Genomic DNA, 22,591 nt, shown 5'->3' with positions numbered 1-22,591 from the left:
ATATTATTTTGTTCCAAGAAAGGGCAAAACCAAACAATATACTGTTTAGGGATGCATGCATGCTTGTGATAAAACAATAGAGAAAAGCAAGGAAATGGTTATCACAAAAGTTAGAATAATGGTTACCTCTAAAAGGGAGGGAAAGAGTTGTGTTCAGGAAGGTCACCGGGGGACTTCTGGGGTGCTGGCAGTGTTCCAGTTCTTGACCTGGTTGGTTACATGGAGGTTTCTTTTACAATTACTCATTACAACTGAATAACTGATTTATGCATTTTAATGCCTATGTCACAATAAAACCGCTAAAAGTAACTGAAAATTGTAGATGGAATTTCTAGAAAGAAATTTTGCTAGAAAATTTAGCTTATGAAATCTTTGACAGCAAAAGCTACTGATGTGGGATAATAAAACTGATAAAATAGTTTCTCAGACGAGCTCACTTTCAAGTGTAGCAGAAAAGAACCTTATACAAATATCCCATTGTTATATTTTAACATAGTAGGCAGATCTTTATCATACAAACTGATGTACCAGGCAAAGAACGCTGTTACCTAAAACTTCGCTTTTTTTTTTTGGAATTGCGAATGAACCAACTGTTTTCTCCTCTGGATTAATAAGAAGTAAAAGAACTAAAGAGATGCAGACCAAGTTGGAAACGTATGAACTTCCTTCTCTGCCGTCACCAGTTCCAGCTGTTTCCTCCAGTTATCATCCTGGGTGAAGTGGGTGGATCTTGCCTAGTAAGCTAGTGCGGCTGTACCTGCATCAGTAGGTGGCTGAGTGCCATATTCTGCCTCTCAGCACCAAAGTTCTCTGGTGGAGCCACTGACAAGGAAAACAGATCAGGCTGCTGAAAAGCTCCACGTGGTTACACACTTTTCTGGAGGCGTCCTCTGCTGGGTTGCAGAGCTCTGATGTTTGCATTCTTTTCATCCAAAGCTCTCAGAACTTAAAGTCTGAGGTGCTTGGCTTTACAAAATCCCCTCAATCTGTGTATTTTACTCCTGCCCTTTTCATTGGACAATTAGGAAGAGGAACAAAATCCAAAAAGATTTACTTGGTAGCCATGTGGGGCCATCACTTGCTGGTTTGGTTTCCTGTGAGTCTTATTTGGAAGGACCTGGCAAGGATTGGTCACGAGGAGAGAGTCGAATCCAGGGTAGCGGAAGAGTAGGAGCGTTAACCTGGCTCTTAGAACTTTGGGTGAAGGGTAGCTGGGCAGACGCTACTTTGTGAGTCTCTTCTGGCTTTGGCAATATCCATCTCCCTCCTCCCATCACCTTTACTGCAGCATCTTAATAAAAATGAGCCCTTGGATTTTACCCAGTTACGAGTTTCCTTGGCCTATTTGCACATGGTGATGGCAGGGAGGTCAGGAACTCCGAGCTCCCCAGATCTGCCTATAAACACTTGCGCCTCACCCCCCCCCCCCCCCCGAGGTGGAAAGATCTGTAACAGCCGCTACTGCTGCTTCCAGACGAGGTAAGGAGCGCCAGAGTCCGGAGACCCAACTGTGGAATCTGCTTCCTTTCATCACTGCTGCTTTTATCTCGTTCTCACACTATTCACCAGGACAGGTTCAAGACAGATTTCTGAGGATTCTGAAATCCTTTTATCTTCAACTTTCTTGTCCTAGAGAAACCCCCTTTCAACCTCATGAGTTTTTTTTTTTTACTTTGATTTACTTTCCAGAATAACACCCGTAGGAAGACCTGCCTAAAGGGTAATGATATTTTGGAAAGGAAATAGCCTTTGAGTCAGACCTGAAACACAGGCCAAAATTTCTTGATGACGGTAATGGACACTGGTTAACAACCAATACCAGCTCTCCAAAGCTCCAAACCACAAGCAAGAATGAGTCCTGAAAGGGAGGCACTGCTAAATTCTCCTCCTGAAAAAGTAAAAAATCCTTCCACACTCTCCGGGAGGATGGCTCCCTGCCCTCATCCCAGCAATTCGCCTCCTTTTTCACTAAAGACTCAGGTTGTGACTCCTCACTCAAGCCGCACCCCTATTTCCTTGCCGGGAGGGGGACGGGGGGAAGAGGGATGTGTTACAACTCTCATCTTTTCAGTGCTACGCAGTTTACAAAGCGCTTGCACTTCCGTAAAACTCCTCTGAGCTCCGCGAGGGAGGGAGGCATTCATTCATTCATTCATCAAACATTTGCTCGGCCCGACCACGCGTTACCGGGCGCTGGGTCTCGCCCCACACGGCGGGAAGGGTGGGGCGCTCGCTCCCTCGAGCAGGTGCAGCGGATCAAGCTGTAAGATAACTTCTCGCTCAGCCGGGCTTTTCGAAGGCCCGTTGGGGCCAAATGCCTCACCTTCGGGTGATGCGCGCCCGAGCATGGCCGCGCGGCCTGGGCCTCCTCCTTGCTCCCCAAGGAGCAGTCGCCACCTGCTCTGAAGGAAACCGCTACGGAGCAAGCTCTCTCCACTGCCCTCGGGTCAGGGGTAAGTTTAGGCGGCAGCTTAGGCTCCACGCGGCTCCTCCCCTTCCTCTCCTCAGTTCTGACGCGGCCGTAGAGGCGGCGGCAGCGGCGGCGAGTCCCGCGGCCCGAGGCGCACCCACCCGCTCGCCGAGCCCGACTTCCTCTTCCCTTGGAGCGTCATCGCGCGCGCCAGAGGCGCCCAGGGCGGGGTGGTTGGAAAGGGGAAAAAAGGCCCGCGGAGGAAGCCTCCGAGCGGAGAGAAAAGGGAGGGGGGAAGAGAGCGGTTGCTAGGTGACTTGCGTCATCGGTCCGCGCCGTTTTCCTCCCGCCCCTCTCTCTGGAGTGAGGCGAGAGCCCCGCACTGAGCGAGGGAGACAGCGAGCTGAGCTTGGGGCGCTACCGCCGCCGCCGCCGAGAGCGTGAGAGCGAGGGAGCATCCGAGAGACCCAGCGCCCTTGCACTGGCCGCCGCCGAGACCTCCGCCTTAACCTGGGCCAGCGGGAGCCGCGGCCACCCCTCTTCTCCCCCCCTCGCCTTCCCGGCCGGCAGCGGCGGCTGCACACGCCGGAGCCCGAGCCCGAGCCGGAGCCGGCGGCTGGGGGGCAGGGAGGCGGCTACCTCGGGTCGGGACTAGTCGGCTGCTCCGCGGTGAGAGGACGCTGAGGAGGGGCCGGAGCTTCTGTCCATTCCGGGGCGCGGGGCGAGGGACCCCCAAGGTGGAGGGAGGGGGTCCCAGCCACAGCGACACATGCTGGAGCCGGGAGCGGGGGCGGCGCCGAGCGGAGCCGGCCGGGTCCCCCACCTCGCCGCCGCCTCGGCCACCCGCCCGGGGCCGTAGCATCTTGCCCCGGAGTGTATGAGCCGGGACCCCAAGCCCGGCAACCACCCCCCGACCGGGGGGGCGGGGACCCCGATGTGAAGCGGAGGCCGGGGCGGCGGGGACAGCAGGACCGGCGCCGCCGTCCTTTCCTTCCCTGCCCCCTCCCCTCCGCCCCCTCGGGGGTCTTCTTTCTCGGCCAGTCGCCGGCCCCCCGGCTCCTCGGCAGGACTCCGGGAGGAGTTCTTAGAACCCCCTCCCCCGCCCCAGCCCCGAGGGCGGCGGGGCCGGGGGGGACCCGGGGGGCCGGCCGCAGCCTCCGCCCAGAAGAAACTTTTCAAAAACAAAATCCGGAGCCTCCCAAACGTGACTGTCTGGGGAGAAGTGGCCCGGGACGGGCAGAAGACCCAGCCTGAAGAGACCCAGGAAGAGGAAAAGAGGAGGTAAGCGGGGCCGCCGCCTCGTCTGCTCCGGCGGCGCGGAAGAGACCCGGGTGGCCGCCGGCTTAGCGATCCCAGCCCCGCTTCTTCCTCAGTAACGCGCCGGAGCCTGCCGCAGCTGTCGCCTGAGTCCCAAGGAGGAAGGGAAGCACCCCACTTTCTCAGCGCCCGGCTCGTCTCTAAAGTGTGAGTGGCCTCGGGAAAGGGAATGGAGGGATAGAAAGGGGGAGGATGCTGGGGCGTCCTCCGGAGTTTTGCCGGTGTTTTCCAGGAGTGTTGGGAGTGTCTAGACGAGAGGGGTACCTTAGTCCTCACTGCGGGGAGAGGCATCCGCAGTCCAGTGATTTGTAACCTTTTAGCGCTCTGTACGTGTGATACGCAAGCCCACAGGTTTCTCTTCGAGGAGTTCTGTCTTTCTCCAGGGTGGACACTTGGTATCTTTCTGGCCAGTAATTGGCAAAAGGAAATTGAGGAAACCAGAGCCTGTGTGCGCACAAGGGACATCTCTGTACTACACATTTTCCTGGTACACCCGGTGGGAAACAGCGCGGTAGTTTTTGTCTCTGGGCAACTCTTATTTGGTTCCCAAGTAGGAACCCCTGACTCTTTGAACCCCTGAAAGTAAAATTACTTTCTTTTTTGCCAGTCTTCCTTGAGAGAGTTCATTTCAGTACCTAGTGGTACAGGAATTTTTTTTACCTTCTCATTTCCTGGGTGCAGTTCCTGCGTATCAGGAAGACACTGTAACATTTCAGTTACTCAGGAAATTCTGAGTTCTTTTGATCACAGCTGATTTGGGGGAGAGCATTTAGTACTTTAACCAGTTTATAAAAGGTATTACATTTTTTCCTTACCCAAATGCTTTTTTGTTTTGAGTAGCATATGTCCTGATTGCTAGCAGTTTTTTATTTGTTGGAATGACTTGAAGCTTTGCTTATTTGAGTTATTTCATGCTTCTCTACCAAATGAGGAGAAACTTCTGAAGAATGATGTTTTTCCTCTTCCTTTATATATATTAAAGGTGAAGTCTATAAAATCTTTGATTTGTAGTTTAGGTATCCCCTTAGAGTGCCAAATTAAGGTGCAGGAAAGTAATTGACATTTCATATGTTTATACAGACCTTAGGGCTAAGCACAGGGTGGAATTTTATATACCAGAACACAGGCAGTAGTGAGAAGTATGGCCCCTCCAGACAACGGTGTGAGCTCACACTCTCTGAAGCCACTGCCGAGAGAAACTCTGTGGGAATGAATGTAAGCCTGGGGTTATCCATGCTAACTTTTCCATTCAGGATCTTGATTAAACTTCTTTAAAACTTTCTCAAACACTTTTCATCCTGTACTTCTTCTCTTTTGAAGAGATGAATTCTGCAAGTTTATTAGCTCCTGAATTATGTAACAGTTCATTTCTATATCCCAAACCTGTCTCTTTATAAAGTTTCAAGACACATCCCAAGTTTGTGTTTTGAGAATTGCTAGAACAAGCTGGAGTTCATCTTTTCCTGGTTTGTAGATTTTGATTGTTCCTCTTTACTATCATCTTTCCTGACTTTTTGTCTTAGAATAATTTCTTCCATCCTTTTGATCACTTTGCCCTCCTCTGGAACTTCACCAGCTGTTTTGTTTTTCTTTATATACCTTTTCCTTGTTATGCTTTTGTTAGGGACCTTAAATTCTACTTTAAATAAGTACTGGCATCAAAATATTGAGTAGTGGGGCTTCCCAGGTGGCGCAGTGGTTGAGAGTCTGCCTGCCGATGCAGGGGACACGGGTTCGGGCCCCGGTCCGGGAAGATCCCACATGCCGCTGAGCGGCTGGGCCCGTGAGCCATGGCCGCTGAGCCTGCGAGTCCGGAGCCTGTGCTCCGCAACGGGAGAGGCCCCAGCAGTGAGAGGCCCACTTACCGCAAAAAAAAAAAAAAAAAAAAATTGAGTAGTGGATGTAATGTTAGGCGTGGAATCAAAAACAAATGTCTCTAGATCTGTTATTTTGTGACCTTGAGGAAGTCATGTATCCCATACTTCACAAAAATAGGAGGAAGAGAAATCTAGCCTTGCATAGGCTGTTTTTTGGGGGAGGAAAACAGGACAGACCAACAGACTAGTTTGAGCGTAGATTGTACTCCATCAGAGTTGCTTACAACTTTGACTTGTATTGTTTTGACTATAGATTGGTTAAAAATCATGGTAATGTTTCGTCGTATATTTGGGTAGCAAAGAAACAACAGAGCATTTGTGGGTCCCTGCCTTTGAGATGCTTTTGCTTATGGGTGGCAGAGGCAGTGAAACACAGATTGCACAAAATTATAGAAAAGGGGGAATGGACCCGTTTTTATCTACGACCACTGTACGTCAGTTACTGTTTGGTACCTTATAGATGTAAATGTATTTGTACATTTTTCACTAGGGAAATGTTGATGTTGGACTATACAGAACTTATTGGAGTGTCTGAGCCAGGAGAAAGTGTTTTTTAGGAAGAAAAGAACAGGTGGAGATAAAGTGTTTAAGACTTTTGGAATTGGAGGAGGTGAGGGACAAATGTAATTAGGAAGTTAGCTTATGGGAATACAGAGGGAGATTGTTGAGTAGGCTTAGGGCCAATTTGTGTTTGTGTGGATACATGTTTACAGCCCAAAGAATGAATTGAGAACAATGTTTCTGAGAGGGTAGTTTTAGACCATTGAGAAGAAATCGTATTTTAAGCCAAGAGGCATTATACCTGGATTAGGATTTTGTTTTTCTAGAGAACTAACATTTTTACACTACAGTCATTGAAGAGCTGTACAGATGGAGGCGTGAAAAAGAAGGTGCTTCCAGTATGTTAGTATGGTGCTAGTGGTTTCTTATAAAAAGTAATTCAGAAATGAGGCAGTGGACTTTGGACGCTAAATTTGAGGGTTAAAGTTGGATACCAATGCAATCTTAAGACAGTAAAATAATGAGTGATATGCTGAAAATGTAGAATTGGGAGTCATTATAAAAGTACTAAGGTTTCTCTATAGTGCTGATGGAGAGTGGAGAGCTGAAAAATGGGTATTTGGGGGAGGGGAATGTGTTAAAGTTAGCAAAGATACAGGAAGGGGAGAATGGATGAGACTCTCCTGTTTTAAAAGTGAGTAAGGGTTGAAATTGAAAAAGGAGGAACAACCTTTAAACATGGGCACCAGTTCAGTCTTAGGGCAGATGATTATTTTTGAAACACTAACAAGCTTTTTTGTAAGGTATATAGGTCCCTTGAGATTAAGTTCAGAAGACTATATGAGATTTCAGTGTTAAGGAACTTATACATAAAAGGACAGATCTGTTTCATCAAATTCATGTTTTTACAGTTTGCCTTTCATTATTATCCTAAGTTTGGTCTCTAACATGACGAAGTGGGGCTAAAAATAGCTGGCAAAGAACGCTGCTTCCCCTGCTCGCAGTTGGTGTGTGTCTTTGTGTCCCATACAATGGAGGGGATATCCCTGTGTTGGCACAGCAGTGCTGAAAATGCCTTAAAAAAAAACCCTTTTTATTAAAAAACAAACAAACAAAAACCAACTTGGCACTTAAAAAAAATTCAGACATCTTCGAAGCATTTATGGACACTGGAAGACTGATTTTTTTAAAAATTAAAATTTAAAATTTTTGTGGTGAAACTTGCATTTAGTGTTGACACTAACAAGGATTAAGGATTGTGAGGTAGGGAATATGTATATCCACACTTTTTTTGTGTTCCTTAGTTCCAATTCACCTTCTTAGTAGCCTGTTTGGCCTCTTCTTAAGAGTGATAATTCAAATGGCAGGACCTTCCGGGCCACAGCTGTTTAGACAGGGAGCTAGATCTATGGTGGTTCTAGGATCTGGAATATATGCCATATGAGTGCCTTCTCTCCTCACCCTCTGTTTTCCACAACAGTTTTTATGCAGGCGAAATCATGTTTCGGTGAACTTTAAAGGGCAGCCTTTTGGGGTTAACATGATTTACTAGTGAAGACAAGTGGGGAAGGTGGGACCCTGGTAGTAGGGAGTGATCACCTCGTGTGCTCTGCCTTGGCAACTTTGGGACTGATATAGGGTGTGTGTTTGTGTTTGTGTGTTTTATCACCGGATGATCCCAAAGCCCCACATCTAGGCTAGCAGCAGCCCAATGCGTTTACTTGGAGATGGTTTTTGGAGAAGACTTGTGTTGCCTCCGGCATCTCATTGTGTAGAGGAGGGGTTGGCACACTTTGTTTTGGTGAAGGGCCAGTTATTGAATAGTAAATAGTTTAGATTTTGCGGACCATATGGTCTCTGTCGCAACAATGCGGTTCTGCTCTTGAAGTGCTCTTGAACGCAGCCACAGACAATATGTAAGTGAATGAATGTGAATGTGTTCTAATAAAGCCTTATATATAAAAACAGGAGGTAGGTTGGGTTTGGCTCGTTGTTTATGGACCCCTGCTATAGAACACTGACTGCCAAGTCCACCAACATGCAGTATGAGCTCCATTCCACTACAAAGCTGGGACTGGCCCTTTTAGCTGGTCTCTGTTTTCTAAGTGAGATGTGTTCCTTGGAGGCAGTCTTAAAATGATTCTGAATAAAGCACAGAGTCTACTGTTCAAGGTACTTTTGCCTCCACAGTGATGAAAACTATGGACTGAGGAGCAGGGGCAATGCCATCTATAAAGTGATGAAGCTAAAAAGTAGGACTACTTGTATTTCTTATTCAAAGATACCATACCATATAAGATATCATATAGTGATATACTGGCCGTGTATCATGGCCAGAAGTATCTTTGAAGGAACTTGTGAGTATAATTTTGAAAGCTTCTGAAAATAAGTTGTAAAGCATTTACTTTAGATGTAAAATTAGAAGTATTGATGGTTTGTTTGAATCAGATGAAAATATTTGTCAAACTATAAGAACATTAAGGTTTGATACTTCTGTTTCTGAAAGCTTTGATCTTTTGCAATGACCAATTCATTGTGTAGAATTATTGGCTCCACAATTTTTCTTTTGTTAATTTCAAGTATTATATCTTACCAGATCACTTAAATCATTTAACTCTGTACTTTAAAAAGTTTTGCTGTGTTCTTAAGGGTAAATGTAGCATGGGTTAATAGATTCACCCAAAAAATAAATCTCAACTGTGTTGTTTAGAAAGGATAGTTCACTTTGTGCAATTTTACATCATAGCTAATATCAAAACATCTGTTTCATATGTCAACATTGGACGGTGGTATATTTTTACCCTGGTTTCATAAATCTTATTTATCTCAGGAGTCCCCTGTTTATGGCAGGGGAAGGGGTTACTCTTGCAATAGTGACCACTTTTTAGTTTCAAACCTGCTTTTACTTTATATAATGTTTCTACATATATAATTGATACTTCAGTTCCTCTTCCTTTAAAAAAGGGGTCTGACAGTTTTACATAACCTGACAATTTTAGTATACCTTTTAGAAAGAAGGTCACTGTAGAATTGCTTTTTTTTGCGGTACACGGGCCTCTCACTGTTGTGGCCTCTCCCGTTGCGGAGCACAGGCTCTGGATGCGCAGGCTCAGCGGCCATGGCTCACGGGCCCAGCCGCTCCGCGGCATGTGGGATCTTCCCGGACCGGGGCACGAACCCGTGTCCCCTGCATCGGCAGGCGGACTCTCAACCACTGCGCCACCAGGGAAGCCCTAAAGTTGCTTTTTTATTCATTAGGAGAGGATTCTTTCCTTGCTTTTTAAAAAAATCTTGCTTTTATTTCAAGCTTAAGGGTGAGTGGCAATTTAAAAGACACAAGGTGTCCATCTCCTATCTCCTACCTTCTATCCGAATAGAAATATTCTATATTGGTGACACTTTCAGTGGACCAGGGAAAAGAGTGGTGTATTAGGTTTCATTTATTTATTTTTTTTAGCGTAGCTGAATTGTCATTACAGATGACAATTCCCCACGGAGTGTCAAACCGGTCTGTCTTATGCCTTAGTGTAGTTTTAGATTTTTGCTACTTTTTTATGATACCTCATTGATAGTGTCTCATGATCCCTTTCACAGTGTGTTTAGAGTGTGTTTCCTAAATCTACATGACATTTCCTGAACACTATGGGATATATATTTTCTAATAATTATACTTTTACACACATGTATATTTAAAATCTCCTCCTGTTCTACCTTCAGAACTGTGAAATATTTGAGGGAACATCTGTACTTGATCTGGATATTGAGTGACAAACCAGTGTATAACAGTTTTTTCTAAAATGTTCCCTTAAAAAGTTTTGAGTAACAATTGATTTCTCTAAAACTAAGAAAATATTATGTTTGTGTTGTATTATCCTGCAATACAGGTAGTTGAAAAATAATAAAAAAAAGTGGGCAAGAGACGTTATTGTTTGGTATCTTATTTTTTGCTCTTTCCCCTCATCTAAGGGATAGCTAGTAGATCAGGCAGATATTTTGCAGTTTCTGTTGCTCTGCTGTTTCACCTCTGCCCTTTTTTCCAGCTGAAGGTTAGCTACTGGAAATCTGGGTGGCTTTAGGCAGGAGGTAGCATGTGCTGTTTGTGTGTCTGTACGTGTATCATCGCTAGATGCTCCTTCATGACTGCTGTGGAATTTAGGGAATATTAAAAGATAGTGGTACAAAATATTTTTCATATCACTTAGCCTTTCCTCTGAGAGGATCACCATAGGAGAAGATACTGAACCCATCAATATATGTTAGGCCAAATGTGAAGTGTCAAGACAGATGGCTTGGTTGTTTTTGGAAGAATGTATATATCTTAATGAGACTTTTAGGATGGCCTGCTTTTCAGGGTAGTGTAAGGGGTAGTCATAGACCTTTGCATGACATCCTCTAGGTCTGAGAAGGACTTGCCCCACTAATAATGGTGGGTAATTTATAACTATCTAATGGTTGAAAATATGCATGCATGGAGCCAGCAACAGCTGCTAATTCAGTTCTCATTTCCCTCATAAAATACGTTGATACTCTGGAGGCAGAAGACTCATTAGTTAGGCAGTACCTTTCTTGGCTTTGTGGCATGGGACAAGCTACTTATCCTTTTACTGTCGACTTCATCACCTGTTGATGGGCACATGTCTTACACAGGGTTGTTGTTAGGATTAAATGAGATCATGTAAAACATATGCAAAGCTCTTCCAGTGCCTGGCATATAGTAAGGTGACCCATCACTGTTAACTTACGAAGTTAAAGATCTTTTAAAGTGTGACACAGACAGAAGGCTAAAGTCAGGCTTTATATTGCCGAACACTTAAATTCAGCCATTGAGTTTGACAAATAATACTGACGTAATTCTGCCGTGTTTTCAAAAGCCTCTGAAACAGTGTATCATTCATTAATGTTTTTATTTAAAAAAAATCTTGAAAAGTAAAGAAATGGCAGAACTGCTGTGCTTATTATAGAAAAGAAAGACTGATTTGAACATAACTGGAATTTGAATTCATCCCTAAGGACTTCAGTAGTGCTTAGATCAGAAAGGACTCTTTTTTGAACAATTTATTATCTCTGAAAATGACTGTGGTTTAAATTGTCCATTTAGAAATATCAGGATGTAATTGGATTATCCAGTCTTTTAACTAGCCATCTCTTTAACACTGGGAATAAAAAACTTAAAAAAAATCATGAAGTTTAATAAGTTTTATTTGTATCCTTACATCTCAAATTAAGATTGAAGGAATTTTATTTGAAGGATTTTATTGAAGGATTTTGTTTTAACTAAATTTTTAGTTTTCTCCTTTCCTAAAATGATGAGAGTGAGGGAGGGAGGGTTGGATATTCCCTTTTCATGCTTAATATTTATTAAATACAGGATCAGTTTTCAGAAATAACTTTTCCTTCAAACTTGGCATAATCAATGTTCTATTGGCCAATTCAAGAAATAAATGTTTCTTGATAGTTTTTTGTATTTGGAAAGTATTTCTACTTTGAGAACAATTTGTCTATGCCTTCATAGTTTGTTTATCTAATAGAACTGTATATTTAAGATAAGTGTATGAAAAAAATCCAAAGGCAGAAAGAAAAGATTGAGATATGTTCCTTAGCACTGTTTGTCTTGCCAACTCTTGTTCTCATTCTTTAACTTTTCTTTTAAGGCAGATTTGCTTTAGATTTTGGTGTAAATGCAGAAATCAGATTGACTTATATATTAGTGAATCTCTGGTTAAGTAGTTAATTTAATGGATATTCTAGTTTTTAAACAAAGTCAGTATTTTAAATATTTCTCTCTGTTGGTGGTGATTGGAGTTATAATTCTGGAGTTAGCTTCTTTCCATTTTAGAGATTTTCAGAAAGAATTATAATTATGAATAGGTTACTGGATAGATGGGAGAAGAGCATAATCTCTAGTGAGTTTAATTTCTTCCTGTTTATTTATTATGTCTGTGATACCAGGTTATATAAATAAATATGCGGGTCATCAGCTTTCTTTTGCGTGATTGGTGGTCTCTTCATTGACTAACGTAACTTTTGGAATGCTGCTCTAACGAGTAGGGAACCTTTTTTCTACCTGAGTATTACACAGGTAGACTTCTTTTCCTTAGAGAAATATAAAAGTTTTAACTTAACTAGGTTAGAAGTTGAGAGTAGGAAACACAAAATTTCCAAGTTTTTGTAAAGGCCTTTTAGTAGGAGAGGAGAGATGGGATGTACAGAGGAGGGGAGAGACGCAGAGCGAAGGAGGGAGGGAAGTGGCAGATTTGGGGAGAATGGGTCAGGAAGTTTTGAGGTCAGCCTTAGTCAGAGGTCACACCCTGTTATTTCTTTGGGTTGTGGACACGGGGCGTTACCACTCGTTATCTACCACCCTCTGAAATGTTGATTAGATGATTGACTCTAGCTCCTAGTTTTTCAACATCTGGATTCTTTAAACCATTGAAGTTTTAATCTGTATGGGATAATCAGTGTATTCTAGGGTGGGAAAATATCCACAGTACCTGCTAGGAGAGGGGGCGGACATATGGTTTTTGACTACATTGGAGTTTCTTTTTGGTTTTGGTTTGTTGTCTTTCCTCATTGGCCACATTTCCGTAGCTTTGCCTTAGAAGGATACTTGTAATTCTATATATGTGACATAGTAGTTGAGAGGCAAGCCTTGTAGTTGATAGACCCAGGTTCCAGCTGTGCTGCTTTGTGACCTTGGTCAAGTTGTTTATTCTGTGTGTGAACCTGTAAGACTGGGATGATAATAATAGTACCTACCTCTCTAAAAAGGTAGTTAAGGGGATTGAGATAATGGATCACAGTGTCTGGCTCAGAGTTAGTGCTCAATAAACGTTAGTTGTTGCAATAATAATAAATATTACAATATTATTGTTATTTTTGTGTGTTTGCTGAAGGTCTTTGTGACCTTTGTTCCTGAATATGTCACTATTTTGAATAGTGCCTTTATTCAGCAGCAGATATTTACTAAACACTTACTGTGCCAGGCATTGATTTAAGTGAACAGAACATTATAATCCCCGCCCTCTTGAAACTTACATTTTGGCTGAAGGAGACAAACGACATAAAGCAAAGTAGGTGACCCATCACCCTTCTTATGAAATTTGGTGTTTGACTCATATGTCTAAGCCTCCATTAACCAACCCTACCAGTCTTCACCTTCAGGTCTTTTGCACTCATTCCTGTTGCGGTGCTTGAGAGCGTTTGTGGCAGGAACACCCTGAAAGCACACAACTAGTGTCATTATCTCCAGCTAGGGGGCGACCTTAACTTTAAGGCAGACTTATTACTCCATCACTGCCTTGGCTTACGGTTTAGGTTGGCTATCACAGATCTTTCCTTTCAGTCCTCATCCTTCTGTTTCACATTGCTTACAGAAGTGTTGCTCCTCCCCAGCTTCTCATGTTTTGCTCATCCATTTCATTTCCAAAAGGGGATGATAGAAACCTCTTCTGAGAAGTATTCCCTGACTGATCTAACTATATACTTTCCTTCTGCTCTCTTTTAACTTCTCACCTTCTATGTGTTGTTAACAGAGATATTTAACTTGCTTATTCTCTGTCTTTTTAAAAAAATACTTTTTTTTCTCTGCAATTCAATTGTAAGCCTTTTTAGGTCAGGGACCACTTTTCTATTCTAAGCCTTAGCTTCCTCACTTGAAAAAAAGGTAATACCTACCTCACAGGGATGTTGTGAGATTTCAGAGAGAGAATGTATGGAAAAGATAATACCAAATCCTTAATAAATGTAGTTTTCTTTTCTTTGAACCACTCTAGTTCCCAAAGTTGGTACGGGACAGGCATACAGTCAGTGCTTAAAAAAATACTTGTTAAGTTATCCTGAATTGAGGTTGGGAGTCTTTTAATTTAACTTCCACTTGTGTGGATAATTTTAGTTTTTACTTCCAGATAAGATTCAAAATATTAACTTTCCAAGTATCTGATGAAAAAAGCTGAGGCATGAATGAGAGACAACAGAACGGTGCTTAGAGTAGGGATTGAATCCCCGTTGTGTGGGTTCAGTCCGGGCTGGTTGTGTGACTTTTGGCAGGTTGTTTAACTCTTGGCCTCAGTTTCTTTATTTGTAAGATGGGGAAAATAATAACTGCCTCATGGATACTATGTTGTTGGATTAAATGAGAATAAATGAGAAGCACAGAATGTTGCCTGGCATATAGCAGTAGCCTTAGGGAACACTTGGCAATATCCAGAGATGTTTTTGATGGTCACAGCTGGGGGAGAGGTATGTGTGAGGGTGCTACTAGTATTTTGTGGGTAGAGGCCAGGTATAATCTTTGTACACAGGACAGCACCCTGCTACGAGGGATTATCTGGTTCAAAAGGTCAATAGTGCCAAGATTAGGAAACCTTGCTTTATCGTTAAACTGTTTCTCATTTGGTTATCTTTGTAGTATAAGGTACTTTGCCAGTTAGATTCTGTATAAATACTGACATCCTTCACTTGTATCTAAAAACTATATATCCATTTGTATGCAACATATGCATATTTGTGTGTGTGTGTGTATGTATATGCTTTTATGTATGTCTCTGTACTTTGCTATTTCCTCTGCCTGGAGTATTATTTCCCTTTCATCTGTGAAACATTTATCTCTTAAGACTGTACTTAAATATCATCTCCTCTAGGAAGCCTGTCCTGGTTAATGTGAGTAGAGTTAGTTCTTTCTTCTGGTTACCCACAGTATCTATGTGACTTTTATAGCACTTAACATAGTTATTTGTATTTTTCTCTTTTACTGGTCTGTCAGTTTTTTGAGAACAAGGGTTCTATCTTATTCATCTTTTCAGTAAATATCTCCTTCTGCCAAATGCCTAACATTTGCTGCCACAGAGTAGGCATATATTAAGTTAACAAATGAATGGAAGAGAGAAAAACAAACTGGAATGGTTCTTTAATAGGCTCTACAAGAAAAGGATATTATCTTGTCACCTTTGTTTCCAAGTGAGTGCTTAGTGTTCAGTGAATATTTATTGAATGAATTAGAGGCCAGTTGCAAAAGTTGATAGATATTTCATGTGACCTTATTTCTTCATTTCTAGAAAGTGTATCCTAGAAGTAAAACGGCCTAGATACTTGGTGCATGTGATGCATTAAGTCGACCTTTCTTTCCTTGACTCACTTAATGAGACTTGATCCAACAGTTACTTCCTGAAAGATGTTTTTGGTTGATTTCTTTTTCACCTGTGTGTCCATTCTAGTGTTGAGCTTGTTGGAAAGATGAACGTGTGGTATCAGTCTTACATTATAGATGAGCTGTCATTAAGTACAAGTGTTAAATAAGGCTTTTGATCTCCTTTACATTTGGGCCCAAACTGAGTGAGTACGTATTTACTCTCAAGTATGGATAATGACTGAGGCTAGTGAAGCATGGGAGAAAAGGAGGGTGAGGAAGTTGCCTACTAGGTCTCTTTTTCTCGATAATGACTGCTTTTTACCTCAGAGCTGCCCCCAGCTATTTATAAAGAATTAGCTAGGAGAGGGTTGTGAATCTAGAGGATAAGAATATAGGTTTGATAATTTGATAAAATCCATTAATAATTTGACAAGTCATGTTTTTTTAAATTTATTTTGTTGAAGTATAGTTGTTTTACAATGTGTGTTAATTTCTACTGTACAGCAGAGTGATTCACTTATACATATATATACATTCTTTTTCATATTCTTTTCCATTATGGTTTATCACAGGATGTTGAATATAGTTCCCTGTGCTGTACAGTAGGGCCTTGTTGCTTATCCATTCTATATACAATAATTTACATCTGCTAATCCCAAAGTCCCAATCTATCCCTCCTCCACCCCCTCCCACCCCGCCCCTTGGCAACCACAAGTCTGTTCTCTATGTCTGAGTCTGTTTCTCTTTTGTAGATAAGTTCATTTGTGTCCTGTTTTAGATTCCACATGTAAGTGGTATCATGTGGTATTTGTCTTTCTCTTTCTGTTGACAGTCCTTGTTTTGATTATCCTTGTTATCACTTATTGAATGTTTGATGTATGTCAGGCACTGTGCTAAGGAATTTTACCTGCTTTTTAGATTTATTCTTCACAGCAGTGCCTATGACATATGTACTCATCAGTCTGTTTTATGGCAGAAGAAACAGATTCACAGAATTTTCTAAGAACATATCGCTAGGCGTTTGAACGCACAGACCTGAGATTCAAATCCAGATCCAGTGACTCTGTGGTCTCTGTTTTCATTACTGTGCTCCTGCCTCCTAAGTTTCAGGGGAGGAGTTTTGTATTGAAAGTGGTGGTACTGAGGTAGGAGGGGAAAACAATAGGATTTCATCCTGTACAGATGTTAGAAGGAAGAGGATGAACAGACTCATGGAGAAGCCGTTCCCAAGTTTATGTCCTTATACAAAATAATTATGAAATTTAAACCTGTGATTTAACTAACTTACACTAACCTGCATTTTTTAATTAAATGTAGTCTTGCTCTTTGTATCAACATCAGGACAGGTGTCCCAGATACATCTTTAGCAGTAGAAGAAATCTTTCTAGGTAGAATCTAAAAGATCATGAAGCAAAGTGATGTTTATAAATACTTTTTTTTCTATATGTAACATGTGTTTTGTAGTTAGAGTTAAATCTTTTGAAAGAGATTTTTGTTTAGGGGATGAGCCTCAGAATTACATTATTTAGGACTTGAAAACCTATGATTTGTTATGCTTGGAAGGTATAGCAGAAAATTTGATAATTGACACTTGCTAGTCTCTAAGATATAAATTATTTAAGTCAGTGGATATCTGTGGAGTACGTTTGCTCAGATGGTGTTTGTCATTAAAAAAAATTACTTTTTCCTTCCTTCTCATACTTTGTACTGGACTATTTCTTACACAGCTAGTTTACTTATAGATGTTGTACATTTAATAAATAAAGTGAGAACGTAGCTTTGACATCTGTGCACTATTATTTTTATTCATTAGGAGATTTAAATAGTTTTAAATTTTGTTTTGTTACCTTAAAAAGAGCTAAACCTGGATATTGGTCTTTAAAAAGTTTCCTGAAAGATTTTCTCTTTCCTCTTGGTTGTGTTTTAATACTGTATTTGTAACCATAGTTATATGCATTTGAACTTTGCTCCTTTCAGAATTATAATTCAGTGCTTTTGTAAGATTTTATCAAAAGTTACATGCAAACACTAAGAGCAGTGTGCTGAATGATGTTCTATTAAAGACTAAAGATGCCTGAATGAAATTGAGTTCTGGTAAATAAGAATTTAGGGTTGGGGTACAGGGAATCAGATAATTACGTCAAGATTTTAGGATTCTAAGTCTTCGGCTTGTTAGTGCTTTCACATTATCTACCACAGGTTGCCTTTCTTTTTTTCTTCCAGGCAAACAAGTTTTATTTTCACCTTGCAAGCTTGCATACTTATAAGAAAATGTAGTTTTGTAAAAAGTTTAAGGTTATACAAAGTTTATAAATAACCCTGCAACCATACTTGATTGATAGTAGACAATCAAGTAAATGTGCAATAACTTTGAACTACATCAGCCGTAAATAACATAATTTCTTTGTAATTCATGGGCTTGGTCATAGGTGCACTTGTCTCCAGGTGTAAAGGTTGGGTTTCAGTATTTTAGTGTCCTGTTTCCAGCATTCATACATTTTCAAACTTGATCAGGTGGAATTGCATTCAATCTAGTGATGGAAAACTTAGTAAGTATAAACTTACTATACCAGAACCACTATTCCAGTAGTTCCCGAACTTTAGCATGCATCAGGATCACCTGGAAACCTTGTTAAACCATAAATTGCTGGTCCACAGACCTAGTATTTGATTCAGTAGGTCTGGGGTGAGACCCCAAAATGTAATAATTCTTACAATTTCACAAGTGATACTGTTGATCGAGGGACCAAACTTTGAGAACCACTGTATTATACTAATGAGGTGATATCAAATCACTTATTTCAAAAGTTCAAGTACTTGCATATAAAGATTAAGACCTTGAATTTGTAACCTTAATTAGCAGTACCCAGTCATAGGCATCAGTTTTTCATGTTGCAGTTGTGACCTAATCCCACTTCTTGGTGGCTTGTGCCATTTTTTGGTTATAAAGCAACAACATTAGCTGTAAACAATATTTATTTGAATTTGAATATTGCATTTTAGTATTTTATTTGCATAAAATAATATTTTTGAAAGGCTTCTATGGCCTAAATAATGTTATTTTCTCCTTAAAATATCCTGAAAAATAGTGTTTCACCTGCTGTGAAAAGACTGAATAGCATCCAGGAGCCTTAAAGGCACAGAAAAGGAAGTAATGAGTATTAAGAGAAGAAGAAAAAAGCCTGAAATGTTATCCCTCCCATGTAAAAGAAACATAAACTATATTGGCCAAATGCACTGTGTCTTTCGGGATTGTGCATTTCTAACAAGCGTCTAGGTGATGCTGATTTGGTGGCCCTCAAAACTATATTTTGCATAGCAAAGCCTTAGAATGTCAGTTTTTAATGTTTCCATATAAGTTTCAATTAGTATTTAACAGAGGAACAGACTTAATACTCAAACCTGTAAACATATCATTAAGGTTAAAAAATACAGTAATAATTTTTAACTGTGCCCTGGCAGATTCATACAATTAAATAAAACTAAAAGCCACCCAGGGGGACAGTCCGGCAGGATCCTCAGCAGATACACAGTTCGCCTTTGTTAGAGGTAACTGTTAATATGGTATTATTATAAAAATAATATTGATGTCATCATTTGAGTGCTTAATATGTGCCAGGCACTCTTCTATGTCCTTTGTATATATTAACTCATTCAGTCCTCACTGTAACCCTGTGAGGTAAGTATTGTTAATGTCCCTATTTTATAGTTGCAAATTTGGCCCAGAGAAGTTAAACATGCTCAAAATCTCACCTTTAGTTAGTAGTGGACCTGGGATTGTATTCAGGCAGTCTGGTTCTACAGCCTGGGATCCTAATCACTATTCTGTACTATATTTATCGTCTATACATTTATTTCTTATGTATTATTTAGAGAACAGTGCCTGGCACACAATAAGATCTATAGAAGTTCAGGCTGTTTTCAGTGGCATTTAATTGTATACTACATAAGGTTGGCAGAGCAAGTGTTATTATCCATTTATGTGTGTATATCTTTCTTCTAGTAATTAGACTCCAGACTTTATTCAGGTTTCTATTAGTCTTTTTTTTTTTTTTTAAGTAGCTGAGTTCCCTGAGGTCTTAGAAACTAGATGGTTGTCCCAAATTATATGGCCTTGCTAGATCTAAAAATTATCTTTTCTTATCACACATTCACCTTTACTTTCATTCCTTTAGAAATGGATAAGGACTGAGATATTTACTTATTTATTTATTTTTGGTATGTCACTGGTTTAGAAAGACAGAAGCAAATATACTAAATTTGTGTGCCCAGTTGATGGAGGAAATAAATTCTTAGATGTTACAAAGTTTTTTTTTTTTTGCCTGTAAAGTTTTGAGAGTGGTATCACCTCATCCTACTTATTTGTGAAATTGAATAATAACACATAATGATGTGAAGTATAAGAAATTGTTCTGATGATAGAGCAGATTAGTAGCGTTTAAGAGAAATAATATAAACCATATTTCCTCCAATCTAAGAAGGCATCTGGTTAGTTTTCCATTGCTGCATTGCAGATTACCACAACTTTAGCAGTTTATCTCACACTTTCTGTTGGTCAGGAGTCTGGCCTTGGTTTAGCTGGGTCCTGTCCTCAGGGTCTTACCAGAGTGAAATCAAGGTGTCAGCCAGAGCTGTGATCTTATCTGAGGCCCATGGTTCTCTTCTAGGCTCACTGGTGGTTCGCAGAATTCAATTCTTTGCGTTTGTAGGAATGGCATCCCTGTTTTCTTGCTGGCTCTCTGTCATGGACCACTCAGTCCCCTAGAGGCTTCTAGAGGCCACCTTTGAGTTCTTGCCCTGTGGTCTTCCCTATGGGCAGTTCACAACATGGTGGTTTGCTACCTTAAGGACAATAGGAGACACTCTGCATTCTTTTAAGAACTGATCTCTTTAGGTCAGGCCTACTACAATAATCTCAGTAATTTAAAGTCAACTGATTAGAGATTTTAACTACATTTGTAAAATCCCTTCACAACAGCATTTAGATTAATATTTGGTTGAATAACTTTGAGAAGATGTGTACACCAAGGTGTTAGAATCTTGGAGGCCATCTTAGAATGCTATCTACCACATGATCAATTTTAAGACAAATTGTTTTATTTATCACTAAGGAAGAAAATGCTGGCTTAAAGTATGATACAATACATTATTAGTACTTGGATGTTGTCTTCTTTAAAAAAAAAAAGCGGAATTGTGGTCATTCTTCTAAGCACAAATACTTGCTTCACGAATGTCAAACTTATTCCCCATTGCTGCTTTTCTGTGCTTTTTTGCAAGCATAATTTTTTGTTTCAATGCTGAATCATAGTGTAGTCTTTTAGGGGACATTTAAAATTGGGAAGTAAACTCGACATGTGTGTACCAAAAGTACACAGAATTCAGTAAAAATTATGGTGATATAAACTGCCATGAGCAAATTCCCACATGCACAGGGAATGGCAGCTACATTGTGACGGCCACAGGGCAAATGGTGATTGCTTTTTTTGTTTGTTTGTTTCCTATTTATTTTCATTCAGCTTTATTGAGGTATAATATGTACAGTAAACTACATCCATTTAAAGAGTTTCATTTGATGAGTTTTGACAAGTGTATACATGAAACCATTACCACAATCAAGACGTTTCCATCAGCCTGAGAAGAGTCAGCCCGAGGCAGTCACTGATCTGTTTTTTGTTAGTGTAGATTAGTTAGCATTTTCTGGTATTTTAAGCGGTGAGAAAAAAATTAAGACAGTGTTCTTGATTTTTGTGTTTTCTTCACACGCCCCTCATTCTTAAAGAAATAGTTTCTTTGTTAGGTCCTAGGTTTATTCCTTCATTGTGGGGGTAAAATGATTCTCTTCGAACCTTTCTGAACTCAATTCTGGGATGTTCTTGACTTCTTCTTTGCCTAGGTATTTTTTCCCAGCATAATCAGGGTTGGCTCTGCTAAACCATACTTGTGCTTGCATGGCTTCCTGGTCCACTTTTCTACTTACTGTCTTTGAAAGGGCCATAAACAGAAGCAGTTTTCAGCTGGAAGTTCTAAGCTCCTAAAATATTACACTTTGTTATTGCCTGAAGCTTTTCACTTGTTATTTAAGATAGTCCTAACCCCCAAGAGAATCTCAAAATGTACTCATCTCAGTTTTTCTTGTTAAGATTCATAGTACAATTTGAATTTTAGGAAACGTAAGAGATTTCCCTCCTAGTCACTTCTTAGGATTATTGCTTGTTTCATGTTGCCTGGTGTGTGCAGTGTTTTCCAGTAAAAGAAACACTCTGGGAAAAGTCTTACTTCCTGAGCATAAGACAAAGGGAATTGAAGGAGGACTCATGAAGCTCTGAAAAAGCTCATTTAGCTGCCATTTAACACAACATTGTCCAATAGAAATATAATGTCAGTCAACCTCATTTGAATCAGCCTCTGATACATGAACTCAAAATCATTCATTTTCTAGTTAACACTATTAGCAGTTTGTTTTTTCTGGGGCCTCAGTTTTTTTTTTTTTTTTTTACTTATCTAGACAGAGTCAGTCTTTTTCTGCTTTTGACATGTCTGAAATAGTAAAAGTAAAATATTTTTACATCTATTTAAAAATTATAGAATGTCTATGTGTATGCGTGCATGCGCACACACGCAGAGATACAAACACAGATGTATAGTGGTATTCTCTCCTATTTTACAGAAAAAAGAGCATAGTATACAGACTTAAAAAAAATTCACAGTGTATCCTAGAAATCTTTTCATAATAGTACATTGAGAACTTTCTCATTTTTTTTTCCCTGTAGGATAATTTCTTCAAATTACTGGCTTAAAAAGTGTATCCACTTGAATTTTGATTACCTATACTTAGAAAAAGAGATAAGGGAATATCAATGGGAAAAAGGACACTATGAATGGACATTTGTTTACAAATGAAAAAATGGAGGATCCGAAATTTTAAGTAATTGCCCATATGGTCATGCAACCAGTGCAGGGTCAGGATGCTAATCTAGGTGTGCCTGCTTTTAACTAAGCTCCTGGACTTTCTGTTATATCCATATTGCATTTGATGAACAAAAGGGGAGATATGTCATGCCAACTTCTTTTTGGAGAAAAATAATAGAATTCCAGGCTTTATTTTTGGGATCAGTCCTTTAAGAAGCTTTGCATTCTGAAGCCTATAGGTGTGCCTTTCAGTTTTCAGAAGAACTATTTCTGATATTAAGAAGTATCCTGAAATGATAGTAAATGAAACACTCTAGGATGAATTTGAGGAAAGTACTTGAAAAAGAGATCCCAATATACATAGGTATTTATCACAGGCAGCATTTCAAATTGGTGAGGGAAAAGTTGGCTGATTTGGTAATTTGTGTTGCAACAACTTTCTAATCATTT

At 40.4% G+C, this 22,591-nt stretch overlaps 1 protein-coding gene across 7 annotated transcripts in view; it reads left to right on the top strand.

The window, feature by feature from the left end:
* The first annotated feature begins 2,712 nt into the window (after window positions 1-2,712).
* FBXW7 (F-box and WD repeat domain containing 7) overlaps window positions 2,713-22,591 on the top strand; it is a 210,507-nt gene continuing 190,628 nt past the window's right edge. For 6 of the 7 annotated variants that reach the window (XM_060116378.1, XM_060116368.1, XM_060116359.1 and 3 more), the window contains exon 1: window positions 2,713-3,874. The gene's annotated coding sequence lies outside the window, so the exon portion shown is untranslated. The remainder of the gene's footprint in view (window positions 3,875-22,591) is intronic. The other variant, XM_060116384.1, reaches the window with a different exon arrangement.

The sequence above is a fragment of the Mesoplodon densirostris genome, chromosome 1, assembly GCF_025265405.1.
Source record: "Mesoplodon densirostris isolate mMesDen1 chromosome 1, mMesDen1 primary haplotype, whole genome shotgun sequence".
Lineage (NCBI taxonomy): Eukaryota > Metazoa > Chordata > Mammalia > Artiodactyla > Ziphiidae > Mesoplodon > Mesoplodon densirostris.
Note: the sequence above shows the minus strand (reverse complement) of the source record. Positions and strands in the feature narration are given on the sequence as shown.